This window comes from Thermobia domestica, chromosome 8, assembly GCF_964235325.1.
Source record: "Thermobia domestica chromosome 8, izTheDome1.hap1.1, whole genome shotgun sequence".
NCBI classification, from domain to species: Eukaryota; Metazoa; Arthropoda; class Insecta; order Zygentoma; family Lepismatidae; genus Thermobia; species Thermobia domestica.
In genome coordinates this window covers 274,200,415-274,218,042 of record NC_137461.1, presented here as the reverse complement: position 1 = coordinate 274,218,042, position 17,628 = coordinate 274,200,415, and the positions used below count along the sequence as shown (strand labels likewise).

At 39.1% G+C, this 17,628-nt stretch overlaps 1 protein-coding gene across 4 annotated transcripts in view; it reads left to right on the top strand.

The window, feature by feature from the left end:
• The window catches only part of LOC145693640 (uncharacterized), a 389,003-nt gene that overhangs the window by 254,452 nt on the left and 116,923 nt on the right, over positions 1-17,628 (top strand). The window contains exon 1 of one of the 4 annotated variants that reach the window (XM_081769828.1): positions 14,923-15,064. The exons of the other annotated variants lie outside the window; for them this stretch is intronic. The gene's annotated coding sequence lies outside the window, so the exon portion shown is untranslated. Of the gene's footprint in view, positions 1-14,922; positions 15,065-17,628 lie in introns of those variants that run through there. 4 annotated transcript variants of the gene reach the window in all.

Genomic DNA, 17,628 nt, shown 5'->3' with positions numbered 1-17,628 from the left:
CTCAGTAAAGGATAGAAAATCATGGAAATAAACACGAAAGAAAGCAAACCATCAATTTCCATTAGAGGCAACGGTAACAAAAATGTATAAACCAATAATTACTTTTTGTTCTCAATTTTTTGATGAGTCATAAGTCTAGCAATATTCTGGTACACAGTCAGATTAACATTCAAAGTAGACCTATAGCTCTTCGAGTTAATTATCTGGAGCTACCTTCTTGCTAGTTCCTGGTTTCCACGTCGATAGCTAAATAAGAATATCATTCATATGGGGTAAAGCCCATTACGCTTAGTTTTGTAAGCAGTAACAAAGAGAATACATGCACCTACTGTATCTACAAACTTGTATAATGGTAGAAATAGGCTTGCAATCTAACGATAAATGATTAATACTGGTTACAGATTTCATACATAAAATAAAGAATATTATTTTTTGTCAATAATGACTGCTTCTGTCGTACAGACTGTACAGATACTCGCGTCTCCTATTCATGATTAAGGGACTGTGAAGTAGGTGAAGACAACCGATTTCCTTCAATTTCACACATAGCGTAGTTGAATCGGAAACACTGGTTTAAATCCTGAAGAGTGTAGTGACTGCGAGCATTAATACTGACATTCACATTGTTGTCACTATGTGATACAAGGACTTAAAAGCTTCTAGGAGTAACAACAGAACAGTTATGGTTCTTGTTTCCTTCACGTGAGCGAGAACCAAAAAATAAGGTATTTGTGACTCATCGCATTCTCTCAAATGCAGAAATAAGAGCTATGACGTTTATTCCACCCAATTAATGTTCAGGTTTCTGTATAAGCTTAATGCTTCTGTTCACTTCTGATTCCTGTCAAAATAAAGAGCTAATAAAAATAAATGAGATAACAAAGAGATAAAAAAAGAGAATGAGATATATATGTATTTAAATTATTTCGTGGAATTCGATTATGGTAACCTGTCTTATTTCCAAAATCATTATAATCTTAAAATATAAGATTAGCCAATATTCGCTATTTTTTATTTTAACACATCACACAAAGTAACTCTATTCGAGATTATGAGGGTGTTTAACCGCTTTTGACTCATTCTATTGAACTTAGTATTGACAGAAAGTAATTAAGGACATTCATATCTACTTATGTATGCTATGAGGCGCGTCTCTTAATTATCCATATAGCCCAAACACATCTGTTATAGACTTTAATAACTAGTTCAAAGTGAACATACATCTGGTGTTGGAAGGTTCAAGTATCAGCAATTCTCTCATTATGTCATTCAAATTATCGGAACGATTAACCAGCTGTCGACATATAGTAGCCAAAACGTTGTGAAATATTAGAGTACGTTTGTTTTATCTTTTCACACTTCCCGCCAGTGCACTTGGTTTTCCTTTAAAGTATTTTCTTCTAGCACTCAAGTGAACGTTTTAATCCAATAGACGTCTTATTGCTTTTGTCGTGTACGTGACGTTAGTTGTCAGTCAGCTCATCAAATGAGGTCATTGCTGTTTGGCGGGTATTTGAAGTGCTCAGTTGCCACAGGCGAATAGGTGTGTTACTGTGATTTGTAAGTGGTGTCGCGTTTTGCTGTGTTTCCTAGCGTATTGTAACTGTCAACTTAACCGTGGCGTGGGAACAATGCGTTTGCAAACAGATCCACCCTATAGGCGGGAAGCGTCCTAAGATGAAACAAACGCACTCTAAAGCAATTCCATAGGAGATGGTCACACCAGTCATACAGACTTAACTTGTCTTCGCCTAACTTCTACATATTTGATCCAATGAAGGAAATCTTATTGGACAGAAGAGCCCTCTACCAACAGGAATAACGGGTAAAAGTCTCGGCTCATCTCGATAATAAGCGTATTTCATTACAATTCTTCGGAAGAGTTTAACTTGAAGATCTAGAATTATAACGAAATTTCAGGGACTATTAAAGAAAAATCATGTGCTTCCAGAATACAGAAGCTTATAGTCAGGTGGCAAATATCTGCTGCCGTAGCAGAAGACTAAATAGAAAATAGAACATTAAACTTCAGTCCATACTCTACAGTTATCAAAATTCAATCAGTCACATCGGAACTGATATAGTGATATATGGGTGTATGGTAATTATATTCTGTACTTATAACCAGTAGTGTGTAGTTTGGTATATGTTGGAATTATTTATCCTTTTCAGCACCGAAGCTATATGAGGCGTAGACCTACATTGGAAGGTGAAAATCGAACCAACATAATGTGTTCAAGTTTCAAATCTTTTCCATGGGAATAGAACACAGTACTCATCACGTTATCGAATAGACCAACAGGCAAGCCAATTTCAACTCTAGATTTCAATACTTGTTGAAAGAAATGAATTGCGAGGAAGTGAACGAAATCTAGCGACGAAGATAACAGCGTTTTTCGAAATCGTTTTAAATACTAAAATTTAATTCCAGACGCAATAAAAAGGGTAATTGGTAACTTCCCATTGCAAATAATCCAGCTTTCAATATTAAGTTTAGGTGGATAATTATGTGCCAACAAAATAAAACAAAAGAAACATATGGGACTAGGAAAGGAATTGAAAATAGTATCCATCTTATCGTCCCGGTGCGATAACTAATTCACTGCTCAACTAGTCCTGGATCATAAAAACACAAACTTTTAAATATCACTTTCACCGTAACAGTAAACCGCAGACCATAGTCCGAGTCTCAACTTCGTTCCCCTACTTCGAAATTCTATTGCCCCCTCCTTTCTGATAAATCACAGTACATCCCGGTGGATAATGGACCAAAGATTTCAATGTATTTCCCTTAAAACTGATTTTAAGAACGAGATTAAAAAGCATAATATGTTTGTAACCTCATCGTCAAAAGTGCCTTTACATCGCCGTGACGGGTATGTGACCGCGCAGTACTCTAAGGAAGGGATACTTGCATCAGGGGCGGATCCAGGACCGATTTCTGGGGGGGGGGTTGTCATGCTGCTACTTTTAAGGGCTTCAAACTTTGGGATGGGTTTTATTTATATATATAGAGTAAGAAAGTTTCCTCTTCTGAGGGGGAACGGTCCCTTCCTGGATCCGCCCCTGGCTTGCATAAGAATTTGTGATTAATTTTGAAGAGTTTTTGACTAAGGAAATAACGTAAGTATAGGGAGTAAAGACACAGATTTGAAGCATCAGTGCACTGTCATCTCTGAAAAGATTTCTATTCTCAGTTTTTCAATTTGTATGTTAAGTTTCAATTTGTATCTGTCACTGATTGCGTAGATCATCTTACTTTTTAAAATTGCCTCTGCCGCTTATTTGCCCCTTCATTAATCTCTAGACATGATGTAAATAGAAGGGAAAGAAAGAGATACATCTGTAAGATGTATGTAATTCACTAATAGACTATAGGGACCGACTGAGCTAATTACTGCTACTAGCGCTTTTAACTGTTTAGGAATTTACAACGACATGTGCGGAGGACACTTTTCTAAGTCCTAAATCTGTGCGTGAATTATTTAATTTTCCTCACTGTAATTATTTGAGAATGGAAACTGATTACGCTGAACGTGAATGTTTTGCTGTCATTAAACGTTTGGTCGTAATAAATGTAAAAAAGATTCTTATTATTATAAAATAAGATAAGTATTTATTCCGTGTATAGAACAATATAATACGGTAACTAAGCTACATCATAATCACTAATGCCCGCAGGACTTTTTCCAACTGGGAGGGGGGGGGGAAAGACCGTTATAGAGTTTTTCGTTTTATTCTCTATATATATTAAGTTAAAAGACATAACATTTATCATTGATAGCTTATATCGCCTTTCCTCGCTGTAGCCTATTAGTCAGAACATTCATCTCCAGACATGACGTCGAGAGAAGAGAAAGAAAGAGATATGAACAGTGAAGTAACTAATTTTACTGCGCCCTGGATCGATCGATCATCGACTTACTCATACCCGCCCCTGCCCCAAGCATTTCAGCTGCTGCGTTATATATACGGTTCCATGTCAGAAGAGCCAAACAAAAGGACAAAGACAGAAAGGCCCGAGTCGAAACTGCCCCGGTCAAAAGGGCCCCACGTCAAACGGGCACTGGTCGAAAGGGGCCCCGCTACAAAAGGGCCCGAGTCAAATCGGCCCCACGTTAAAATGGCCCGGGTCAAAAGGTCTCCACAACAAAAAGACCCGAAACAAAACGCCTCTCGTAAAAAGTGACCGATTCAAAAGGTGCCTCGCTACAAAACGGCCCGAGTGAAAACGGCCCCAGGACAAAATGGTCTCCGCAACAAAAGGGCAGGAGTCAAAAGGGCCCGAATAGAAATAACCTCTTGGCAATGAACCCACTTCTCCCAGTGCTCTCGCCATTGTTGGAATCACTTCTGGAACGCAGTTTTTGAAATGTTGAGCAACCGTGCCGTCGCATTGCGCATGATGCCTTCTTTTGACTCATCAAAAGTGCCGGGTTAAAGAGTCCCGCGACAAAATTGCCCGAGTCAGAAGGGACCTGCCTCAAACGAGCCCGGGTCAAATGGGGCCCCGCTACAAAAAGGCCCGAGTCAAATGGTTTCCTAAACAAAATGGCCCGAATCAAAACGCCTCATAAAAAGGGCCCGGGTCAAAAGGACCCCACGACAAAAGAACCCGAGTCAAAAGGCCCTGCGTCAAACGAGCCCGAGTCGAAAAGAGTCCCGCAACAAAAGTGCCCGAGTCAAACGGGCCTGCGTCAAAAGGTCTCCACAACAAAAGGACCCGAGTCAAAAGGCCCGAATCAAAACGCCTTTCATCACAAGGGCCCGGGTCAAAAGTTCACCGCGACAAAACGGCCCGAGAATCGCTTGTTAACACAACGCAAAAATTTGCGATTTAGGTGGTGATAATAAACAATTATAATGACTGTCTGCATTTTTGCGTTACGTTACTATACTCAGAATTTTTGCCAAGATTGGTACGGAATGACACCCAACGTCAGTAACAGAGGCGACTCTTGAGGGAAGTGACATTGGTAAAATTAACATTTTACGAATGCAATCCACGAGTAGTTAACTGCGCAAAGGTATGATGGAATTTCATTTACAGCGAAAAACATTAATGGTCTCGAAACAAAAATTCAAACAAAACTCATCAAACCAATTTTTGTTCATTGATATGCATATTATGATGATTATACTTATTATATTACTTTTATTATTATTATCATTAATAATAATAACAATATACAAGATCAGTGGTAGCCCATGCCTTCAAACCAGTATATGCCACTGCTTGAAACTATGAACTCTACATTAAAATCGGTCGTCTTTCGATTATTTTATGTTACTCCCTCCCACTCTCCCAAGGTGTGCAAAGGTGTCTTACCCCTTACCCCAAAGCATGGAAAGCAAACAATATTTTCGCAAACACAGCCAGGAGCAGAGAGGAAGTGACACAGAACCAGGGGCGGATCGAGATCGGACTTCTGGGGGGGCGGTGGGTTGTAATACTGCTACTTAGATCTACTTTTAAGAGCTCCAAACTTTGGGATGGCTTTTATTTATATATAAAATAAAGTTTCATCTTTGCCCCAATCGTCCCCCTGGATCCGCCCCTGCCTGTTCACAAGTCCTAAAGCTTTGAGAAACAGAAATTGCAAGAACTTGTGAAATCCAGAGTCGTATCTTTTATAGCTTGTAAAGTATTAGACTAGTAATTTTGAGAAATAGGCCACAAATATCACTACCTCTTTTAATCATAGTTCCCCATTGCCTCTCAATGCTGAATCTACATCGAAAATTCGACGCTCCCTCTAGAACTTGAACTCCAGAACCACATTCTCATTTGTGGGAATATTCAAGCCTAAGCTGAAGTGTAAAATAATAACCTTTTACATTTAAAACAATATTGTGTGATATGCTTAGGCTTGAATACACGAATTCAAGATACTTTCCATGGTGACCACAATCCAAATCAATGCAGTTTTTGCAATACTACTAATTGTATGTAACATTTATTTTTCCTCCGTCCACGCATGTCCTTTATATTGTTCTGTCCTAATACTTTTCACTAACCCTGTATATAGATCCACATGTCTTCTCACAGTAAAATTAATCTAATCTTTTTCACAGAATATTTTTATACTATACTTTGATCCAGGGGTAAAAATGGAATTTTAGAACTAAGTGGAAAGTCAACAATAGATAAAGTTGGATTGGGCTATGTCACGAGAAAATCAACTTCGAAATACGAGAGTGCAAGCAAACTTTCATGGAGAACGACTTAAGCGATAGCGATTGTTGCAGAACAATCAACAAGCAAACAAAACTAATATCACCATTCAATTTTCCTATTTGTTACTAATAACCACAGATATTTTTCCTTCTTTTCACAAACACTTCAACTTACTAAGGGAACACTATCCTCTTGTGCATGCCTCATCTCCACTCTTGCTTTGATCTCAAGCTTTTTACCTGTGGAACATATTTACCGGGCCCTTTTGACCCGGGCCATTTCTGACTTGTGCCTTTTTGATGCGGGGCCCTTTCAACCAGGGTCGTTGACTCATGGTCGTTCTTATTCGTGCCCTTTGGTAGCGGGGCCCCTTTTGACCCAGGTCCGTTTGATGCAGTTCCCCTTCGACTCGGGCCCTTTTGACGCAGCGCCCTTATGACTCGGGCCCTTTCTTCGCGGAGTCATTTACCTGGGCCGTTTTGAAGCGGACCCTTTTGTCGTGGATCTATTTGGACCCGGGTCCTTTTGATGAGGAGCGTTCTGATTTGGCCCTTTTGTTGCGGAGACCTTTTGATAAGGGCACTTTTGACGCGGGGCCGTTTGACTCGGGCCTTTTTTTAGTTGGCCCCCTCTTGACCGGGGCCCGTTTGACGCAATTCCCTTTTGACTAGGATCCATTTGTCGCGGAACAATTTTGACCCGGGCCCTTTTGATGAGTCAAGCGGTGTAAAGTAAAACATTTTTAAAAAATTGATATTTGCATGAGATACCGTTATCACTGCAATCGACAACTGGTACTTCAGTACAAAGAGAACGTTACACAAACGTGCAGTCTTAAGATACTTTTTAACATGTATATGAATTGTCCAATTCAAAATTGATTATACTGAATCTAATTGTCTCTTTCTCAAACCAAAGGCCGTGGGGGCTCTCATAATTTGTAAATGAGAGATACTGGCGACCATCATTTTTTGATTGTCGAGTGCATCTGATTTTGAAATTTTGCACCCTGGGTTAGTACATGTTTTTATATTTGATGAATAATATTTACTATGTTATTTCGTTGGTTGGATCAGGGCATAATGTCCCTTTCAACATCTATTCAATATGAGACATGCACCTCTGCTTAACATGGAATTAGAACCACATGAGCTCACCGGGAGTGGAACCCGGGTCTCCCGTCTTGAAGTTGTGTACGCGCTTGATGACAAAGGAATACTGATATACAGATACGTATCAATTCAATGGAACACCTGAAAAAATGTAACTTACTAGATTACTATAGGGCTGCACTACTTTTCGCCCTTAGAACAGCTCTGATGTGACTTAATGGAGTCATAGATGAGGTGATTAGCAAGAGTGGAATACTGCATCATTCTGCGTGTAGTTCTCTCTACGTCGGACGGTATTAGTCCATTATTCGGCGGGCCAGGGGTATTGTTCAATTTCATCTACATGTTCCTCAAATCACGACACAACACCTTCAGCTGTATGAATGGGCGCATTATCATCTTGGAATATGGCATAATTGACCGGAAACACCATCCCGCGCATAGGATACAAACGGTCCCACAAAATCGGATCATAATCACAGCAAGGGCGAGACCGGTAAGCGTCAACATAGAACCCCATAAAAGCCAAGATATTGCCTCCCACATGGTCACAAAGTGTCCACCATTTTTCATGGTTGGGTGGAGACACTGCAATTATACGCTTCTCTGGTGTCTGACCACATAAGCACGATCGTGATTTGAAATATAATGAACGAAGACTCATCCAACCATATCACACGTTTCCAGACATCAGCAGTCAATGCTGCATATTCGCGTCAACATAGGCGTGTGCTAAAGCTTTATGGTCCCTTATCAACAGTTTCAGTTGTGCAACAAACACATTATGTCCCTATCATGCAATTCGGGGCGGAATGATTTCGACATAGGCTGTGAGAACTGGTGCTCACAGCCTTGGGTCACTTTCATCACAGTCGAACGACAGTTCTAAGTGACAATCAGCTTTAATGTTCGGCAGTGCCTGTAACAGGGGGCTTCATTCCAACCTTTGTTCTTTTTCGCTAACGTGTTTTTGCCGTGAGTTTTGTTGGCAGTAATAATCTTAGGCACTGATCCTCACAATACACTCAACACATATAGCACTTTCGTTACACCAACAATTTGGCCTCATTGGAAATAAGAGGCTAACTATTTTACACTATCACTGTCTGTTCAGATCGCTGCACACTGCTATTCTATTGCTCTTCATAAAAGTTTCCCCTAACACATCACCAGCATCTTGAAGCCTCTTCTATCAGTAAACAGGAAACAGTCTTGCATTTATTTGTTGAAGTTTCAGTTCTTTTTCTAGCACTAAAATTATATCAGACGTGAACTGATAGTTCTTGAATCCGAACAACCAGGAATCTGACCAAGAACTCCTAGCGGTGCAACAAAAGTGCGTTCGCTACCTACTACTCCAGCTCGTGAGCTGAAGATCTTTTTTCAATTTAATGTTGTATAATTATCCATCAAGGCTAAAAGAGACGGTGGATGATAGTGGAATGACAAAACGGGAGATTACCGAGAAAAGCCATAAGCATGATGTTTGTCCACTGCAAAGTCCATTTGGCTGGGCTGGATCGAGCCAAATACACCATGCGCCACAGGTGAGAGATCTACTACTGAACCACTCATTCCCCGAAACAAGTTATTGTATATGATATTACAGATTCACATTTTAACATTACCGTCGCAAAGAAACTTTCACAAAATCAATTTAAACCAAAAATACCCACAAGGACTCATGTGGATTTTGTTTTTCAAAGCCTGATGAATACTATGTTTTTTAAAAACAAAATTCGTTTCAAATTAATTAAGTAGTAGTTATATTTCTTCATTAAGTTGCTTGAACGAGTGGATTGTTTCCGTGAACTAGCTGGAAACATGCAAAGCCCGATCCCTAACAAATAACACGAAGACTTAGGACTCCTGTCAGAGAACATGCGTTATTTACACTAAATTTTGTTTAAAATACATAAGTTTATCTAACCTAATTTGTAAGCATTAGTTCTATCTGTACTTGTTTTTGCACACTTTTTTTAAATCAACTTTTTGCATTTCACGTAACTTCCATTAGTACCAAGCTAAAGCAACAATTCTCTCACTTCTTGACAGTACTGTCATATAACCATTATAGGTACCGGTATTATGTTCCATGTACTCTTTCAGTACTAGGTCATATTTGAAGATAAATAACGCTCAGAGAGAAACAGAACGTCTTCTGTCTTAGGGAATGACTTTTGATTGCTGAAATTCTTCGGTTCCCCTTACCTTACAGGTATGACATATGAGTAAATTATATATAAGAAGTGTTCAAAAAGAAATGAGCTGAAGGCTGTAATGTTCACACTGGTGATAGAATGATAATATTATTGTGTGTGTAACAAATAGGTGTTTCGACAAGAGAGCGGAAGTTCACAACCTGCGGCTAGAATTACGTGTACAAGCCACGCAGCGACGGAAATACGCTAGTTGACTCCCGGGGCAAGAACTCGTTTTAGATCCTCCCTGACCAATCAAACCAAACCACTGTCTCAAATATTTGCCCAATTTTGCGACTTTCCAATCCGGCGCCCGGGGCATATAAATAGTATATTACCTCTAATTTCCATATGCTAATTTGCAACACTCCAGCAGTACGATTGCTTCTAGACTAGGGATGGCCACAACCGATTCCTGGCGGAACCGGTTTTCGGGTCTGAACAGATCCGATTCCGGAACCGGTTTTTCGGTTCCAAGTCTGGAACCGGTTTTTCGGATCCAAGTCCGGAACCGGTTCTTTAAATCCAGGTCGGAACCGGTTCTGAAAATCAGATCTTCAAGAACCGGTTCCTCGCCGAAGCGGTTCCGTGGAACCGAAAATTTGTGACCATCCCTACGCTAAACCCGAGCTGCTGGCAGGCTGTGAACAGTGTGCTAGATGAAATGATGGAATCGACAGGCAGGCGCCTTTGTGATGGACAAACACCGTGTGCGTGGTTTCCTTGGGGTTCTCCCGTTTCCTCCCACTGTCTTCATTCCACCATTACATTCATTACTCATCATCACCGTCTCCTTTAGCCTAACCGGCATAACCGTGGGACGTAAAACTCAAAGATTTCATTTCATTTTTTTTTGACAGGCAGGCGCCCAGGCGGCGGCCGCTTGTTATATTTGGCTAAATAAACTGGGTAACTGGCAAACTCATTGGCTAAATAGGCAAACTGGCCAACTCATTTGGCTAAACATCCACTGGTGGACCAACATTTTTTTGTGGGGGCACAAGCGGGTCTGGGCGGGGAGGGCACAAGCGCTCTTTGCAGTGTTTTGAAGGTGAACTCTGTGCCTCCTTTGGGGGTTTTACGGGTCTTTGGGGGCTTTCGGATCAAGGTCTGGAACCGGGTTTTCAGATCCAGATCTGAAACCCGTTCCCAAGATCCGGTTCTGGAACCGGGTTTTTGGATCTAGGTCTGGAACCGGTTCCTAAGATCCGGTTCTGGAACCGGGTTTTCGGATCCAGGTCTGGAACCGGTTCCTAAGATCCGGTTCTAGAACCGGGTTTTCGGATCCATGTCCGGAACCGGTTCTGAAAACCGGATCTCCGAGAACCGGTTCCTCGCGGAACCGGAACTTTGTGGCCATCCCTATTCTAGACAGTATGAGTCATTTTGCCCAGAAAATGCATTTGCAGCAATAATAATTGTGCTCCCAATTCAAACTTGCCGTTATAAAATGCAACTTCTCAAGGTACTAACAATACAGTTTAATCAAACGCAGGGTATATATGTAATTACTTTTTATATGCCTTCTTCACTGGTCAAATGGCTCACATGCACACCTTTAGTGCACATGTTCCTCGGTTCGACTTGCGATAGAAGTACATTCAATGAGTTGAGTTGATTTTCTGCTTAACTCACGTACAGCAGCGAGGCTACATGAGACGTTGACATATTGATTAACGTGGAATCCAAACCACATGAGCTCCCGCCTGAAATCGAATCCTAATCTTCCAGGAAGTACATTGAAATATAAACGCATTACGTTGGTTCAAATTCCACCTTAAATTGAAGGTCTGAATCTCATATAGTTTCAGTAATGGGTTTGTGTATAGCCCGCTCCCACCAGTTCTTTGTCACCGGAACTGGTAGAGTCACTACCACTACTACACTACTATTATTATTATTATTATTATTATTATTATTATTATTATTATTATCACTACTACTACTATTACTACTACTACTACTACTACCGGTAATAGTAGTACTACTTCTACTACTTCTATTGTACTTATATAGAGAACAGAACCCAACCAACCCCTGCGGAACTTCTAACCCGTTCCTACTACTAGTACTACTACTACTATTGCTATTAAATACTACTACTACTACTACTACTACCGCTACTACTACTACTACTATTACTACTACCGCTACTACTACTACTTATACTAAAGCTTCCTTATCACAAGATTTATATCTTACATCTTTATAACGTGCGATTCCGATTCATTATGAACTAATATGAATCGTTAGAATCACTATGATTCGTTAGAAATCACTGGGGGGAGCGGGCTATACTCAATCCCAGTACTGAAAGGGACACTAAAGTATAATTCAACTAAAGGAAGATTTTAGATTGGTTCACCTATTCTTAATCTGTACGTGAAGGTGTAACAGGACTCATTTTGTAGTTCCACAGCTTTTTTTGGTTAAATTTACACTTATCTTTCACTCTGCTCTTATACAAACATGTTAAGTATTGTTAAATTTATGTATATATAACGAAAAAAGTTCAGTCAGCCATATATAGGCCTACGTGTATCTTTGCTACTCAATTACTTCGTTAAACACACAGAACCTAAATCCAACAAAATTTTAATTTTAGATAAAAGTTAGTAAAACTATTATTTGTGAATATTGATATTCGAACACTGAAACTTTTAACTATTTACCCTATAATGTTATAATGTAACAAACCTATTTTCTGGAAAATACTAAAACATGTAGCAGCACTTCTTTCCAATCGGTAATGACACAGCCGCAAGTCATCCATACTGCTTTAAAGAATGTCATATAGCCTACATAATACAACAGGCAACACATTATAAAATAAGCGGATATTTAATTATAAATATGAAATCAATTGTAAACACATTGAGACAAGACGGCTCAAGATATACTTCTCACCAAAAGATCTATCTTGGAATCGGTTCTTATCAGAAAAAGATGGACACATTCTTAAACAAGTGAGTATTAGCATGCGAGACGGAGCGATACTATCGACATCGCTCTCGCTCTCGCAGTGAAAGTTATGAACTAAAACAGTGTACTTCCGGATTCCCTTTGACTGTCATGGGCCTGCTAGAAGTGCTCAATTTTATGAAATGTTTATTTAAATGTGTAAAGTACTTTAAAAATAACGATCTTATTACGAAATAGATATATTGTTTGACCGTTTTTCGTGTTATGCTTCACATTTTATTTAAATATTAATTTACATTTAAGGAAATAAACTTTGAGAAGAAACTTGCGCAGAACGCCATAATGCATTGTTACCAAATTTGTACGTTTAATTCCTGGATTCTAGCGTTGCAGTTCGAGAAGCGGAACTTAGCTGTGAATTGCAGTAAAGGTCGAAAACTAATTTCTCCAGAAAGTATCCACGCAGAATTCCATGATTACGTCCTTTATTATCTGGCACCAGTACACACTCGACACTACTTGGCAACGCCGCACTATTCAAGCAGTGTTTAGCATAGCACCGACAACACCTAGTGATCCACCTTAACCAGAAGTCAGTTCGTGTAAGAAATGTTTAGAGACACGAAACTATCTCGCAACATTCATATTTGAAAACAAAACAGTGGAAGTTGTTTAATCAAATACAATAAAAATCACAAAATTCGATTGTGAAATTAATTATTTTCCAAAGTTTCTGGTGCCCATACATTTGTGATGGCTATTTAAAGGTTGTAACATTTCGTTCGGCATATTGTTATGATTTGGGGCATACTGGGTCTGAACGATGAAATTATCGGGTCAGACGATGCCCCCCCCAAAAAAAAATGTGTAGCAAGAAGTGTAGGCTTATATCGTTCGTAGAGTTTTTCCGGCACCATTTCTCGCGATTCCTGCAGAAGTCTGTGTCGAGGCTCCTGAGCTTCTTAACTTAGCATCTCTATTGGGAGAGGAGCTACGGGTAGAGTAAAATCCTCCAGCGATTTACCATGTGCTCGAAGACTTGTCTAGGTGGCAAGACGACACGGCACAAAGTGCCTAGCAATTAGTATTAGTGTCTGTGAGCGTTGAGCGCGCGCCCAGACTCATTGAAGCTATAGTGCTGCCAAAATGTCTTGAGCCATGGCAAAAATGCGAACTAAAGCTCACACCCTCGACACATCCATGCGTTGAGCCAATTGTTGCTAAGCGAGAGAGCTTTAGCGAAAGGGAGTGGAATTCTTTCAGCCGATAGCAGCGGCTGGGACGGAAGACCAGGTGTCAAGTCAATATGGTAAATATATAGCTTCGTTTGCCAGATAGCAGATAGTAGCAGCTAATTCTAACAAAAATCATTAATTGAGAGAGCACAGAAAATATTAAAATGGAAATGAAACTTTGGACTTGCTAGGAATATTTTAAAAGTCTACAAATATATAGCAAAGTATTGATTTTGAATATAGTGTTGTAAAACTGCCTCCAGTGCGCATACGAAGTGTCTCAGAGCCCTCCTCTTGGCCTTAAAGGATTGCTGTTGTTCTGATTAACAATACCAATATTTATCATTTCATAACTATCAACATACCTAAGAGTAACAGGTCCATCATACTACCACACACGAAAATCATTTTTACAAGAACGGCCAATTATCCACTTTCAACGGGTGTTTTCTTATGAACTAGTGACGCTACGATGAAAAACAGATCTGTTCTATATAGAGCGGACATTAAAAGACTATAGATAGAGTTCATTTTGGGGGTTTTGTCCAGCTTTTTTGCTATTTCGACCACTGTGAGGCGGCATGAAGTTCAAGCTTCAACACTGTAAGCCTTATAATTACTGGAAGATTGGGTTTTGTGAGGTTTTATAGGCTGTGCAAGTTCGAAGAAAAATCCCATCTCTTTGGTAGATAGTTTCCACAATTCTAGGTAAACTTTCTTGATTAATTTTACAGTAGCATTTGCGTAAGCCGGTTTGTTCAAGTACATTCATAGCTATTGGCTATTAGGATGTTATTTTTTTTCTTCAGTTCATTAATTATAAGTGTCTCATTAAAAGAAATCTGAACGACAGGTATATTAAGTTCTGGTAGCTAGATTACGTGATCCATCGTTCCACACGAGTGATTCTCCAACATGGCTGACTCATAACATTTCAATGTTGCCATGGATACATTTGACAAAAGTTTTAAATAACAATAAAAAAAAGTACTTTAACTTTCCTCTTACTGTTGGGTGATATGCGTGCGTTTGTCTTTTATCTGTTTTTCTGTTCGCTTCTTACATTCTGGGATTTCTTGTTTTTCTTCTTTGGTCGTTAATTATTCTTGACTTTTTTTTAATGCTGTTCCGATTGCAGTCAGTCAATCTTTGATCTGTGCGTGCGTTTCTTTCTGTCTGAGGTGCAGGTGCGCGTCGCTTAAGTGACTCACGATGTTATGAATTGCTTGCTTGCTTCGTTGTATAGTAGTACAATGAAAAGCGTAAGGAAACAAACCCTCTGTGGCAGTGAGTGCATAGCACTGACCCGTTGCTAAGTGCGTGGATTGCTTTTCTTGAGATTACGAGTGCACAGCCGGGAAACGTGTTTTGTTATTGTGATATACAATAGTTCGAAACGTTCAGCGTTAATTGTTTGTAAGTAGTTTATTTTATTTTATTTTTACCTCCTTTTTTCTTTCATAAATATAACATAGATATTTATTTATATTTTATTTACCTTGCGCAACGAAAAGTTAATCTGTACCACTCGCGCCAATCAAGAGAATGCGCGTTGACCTAATCCCAGAGATGTCTACAGACGGGTTTTAGGGCTTAGGTTACGCCCAGGAAATTTTTCGCACGACATTGAGCGGTCTCAGGTTCGATTCCCGGTTGGAGCACTCGGTCGAAAAAGTGTAAACAGTTTTTTCATGCCAGCCATCCTGAATAAGGTTTTCTTGGGTTTTCCTATTTCACACCAGGCAAATGCCGGGGTGGTACCTAATTTATAGGTCCCAGACCGCTTCCTTCCTTCCCTCTTCGCAGATAGTGAGCTCATCGAGGGACATCAACCCTTATACATGACGGGCTAAATGGCCATAGATGCCGAAAGTCCCGAAATCTAAGTCCTAATTGTTTTTGCACGACATAATTTTTCATTGAAAGTGGCACAAACAAACTTAAATAATACTATAATGATGCGCTTTTAAGAACGTCAAAAAGTTCCGAAAATGATTAAAATTTAATCCACAAAGCAGTTAGTTTGATTAGATTATGTCACAACCAACTCCATTTCTTCCACTATTTTTTTCCGGGTCTTGGGGTAAATTTACGGAATTGCGCCCAATCACTTGGGGGGTGAAGGGCACCTCTGCATAATCCTGTAGTATTCGAGTGACATTCCTAACAACATTAAGTCCAAATAACAATCAAGAGTATTTCCGAAATTCGATCCGATGTTGGAAAATAACCTAACCGGTTACAAGGGATGGACAGAAGGGTTGAGATCCCTTGCGATCACCTTTATCCCTCTGAAACTTTGTCAGTTGTTTGTTTAGATAAGTATATGCTCTTAAATTGAGTTTTTAACATTCCTTTCGGCAGCGAGGCTATATGAGACGGGACCTACTGATTAACGTGGAATCCGAACCACATGAGCTCCCGCTGAGTTCTATGGTGAGAAACTGTGAGGATTCTCGTTGATCTAAATCAAAAACAAAAGCAAAACACTTACTATCTCCTGTGCTGCAGTGATAATATCAGAACATTTATCCCGAGAAGGCTCTTCAATGGAGATGAAAGTAATCCTGCGAAAATACTATCATGTTGAGCACGATCGGAATAAGTGCCTCAGGGGGAATTTCATAGCTCCTGGGAGATCGCGTCCCCCGGGGGCCACCCCCCTGAAATTCACTGATCTCATGTATATACGAAAATTATAATTTCATCTGCTTTAATCGGTAAGTGTGTAGTACAGCTGGATATGAAATGTAATAGGTATATCATACCATTAGACGAATTTCGTTGTATTACGTCGAACCATTCTCATGTGATGGCTACGTTCTTATGTAGTAGATAGAATATTAAAAACATGAGTCCAGTATTTCCTTTTACAAGCACTCAAAAACTAATTAGGAGTCTTGACATCAACTAATTATTTCGGATTCTTTTTACATGTCAGTTTTATAATCTATAACTATGATATAGTAGTCGCTTTTAATTTTTAAATAAGTATTTTAAAATACAATAAAAGAAAAAAAAGTTGAAAAATAACCGCCAAAGCCGTTTCTAAACGAGAAGAATATTTTTTTTTTCTACTACTGTACCGTTTGTGAAAAAAGACAGATGGCCATCTTTAAGTGTGTTTTGTTTATATGGTTAAATGGCAGGATGGGTTAGAAAAAAGTGGTATTCTGTAGATTGAAAATGTTCACAGCCCAAGAAGATGAAACGATGCGCCATCTGTAGAAGATAAACCAGATGCTTACATAACTTTCTGCTGGTCTAAATGACCAAGAAAGCACGTATATATATATATATATATATATATATATATATATATATATATATATATATATATATATATATATATATATATATATTTTTTTTAAGTATTATTGTATATGCTAGAGTCAACATAATGGGACAATATAAAACTGTTGTAGAAAGTACTAAGAAGTAACTGGGGAGGGACGGAGGGGAAGGTCAAAGCATTTGAGAAATATCTGGTATTCATCTTCTGTAGAACAGACAAATAAGTGGTTAGTCTTTCTGCACAAGATGATTTGATACGCTACAAGTTAGGTACAAGTTATAGTCATGCATCGTAGAAAACTGTTTTTTTTTAGCATAAAGTTGAACTTTCGCATTTTAATTGGTCACAGCGAATCTAAATTTCTGAAGTATCGGACACGAAAACATACATTTGGAACATGATTGCCGGATAAAAATATTATATGTTAAGGCGTTTTACGTATTATTTGGAAAGAAATCATGTTCAATTCCTTTAATAATGTAAGAATTTACAAAATTTGCAATCAGATTTTTTTTTATTTTTTTATTTTTTTATTTTTTTTGGGGGGAGAGATCCTAGCTTTTGGGAGGGGGCTTAGTATTGAACGGGTTATTATTGTGCACCCGAAAAGACGTTGTAAAATACTTCCACGTATATTTTCAGGGGAAAAAAATGAAAAAAATGATAGAACTAGATTGTTTTTACG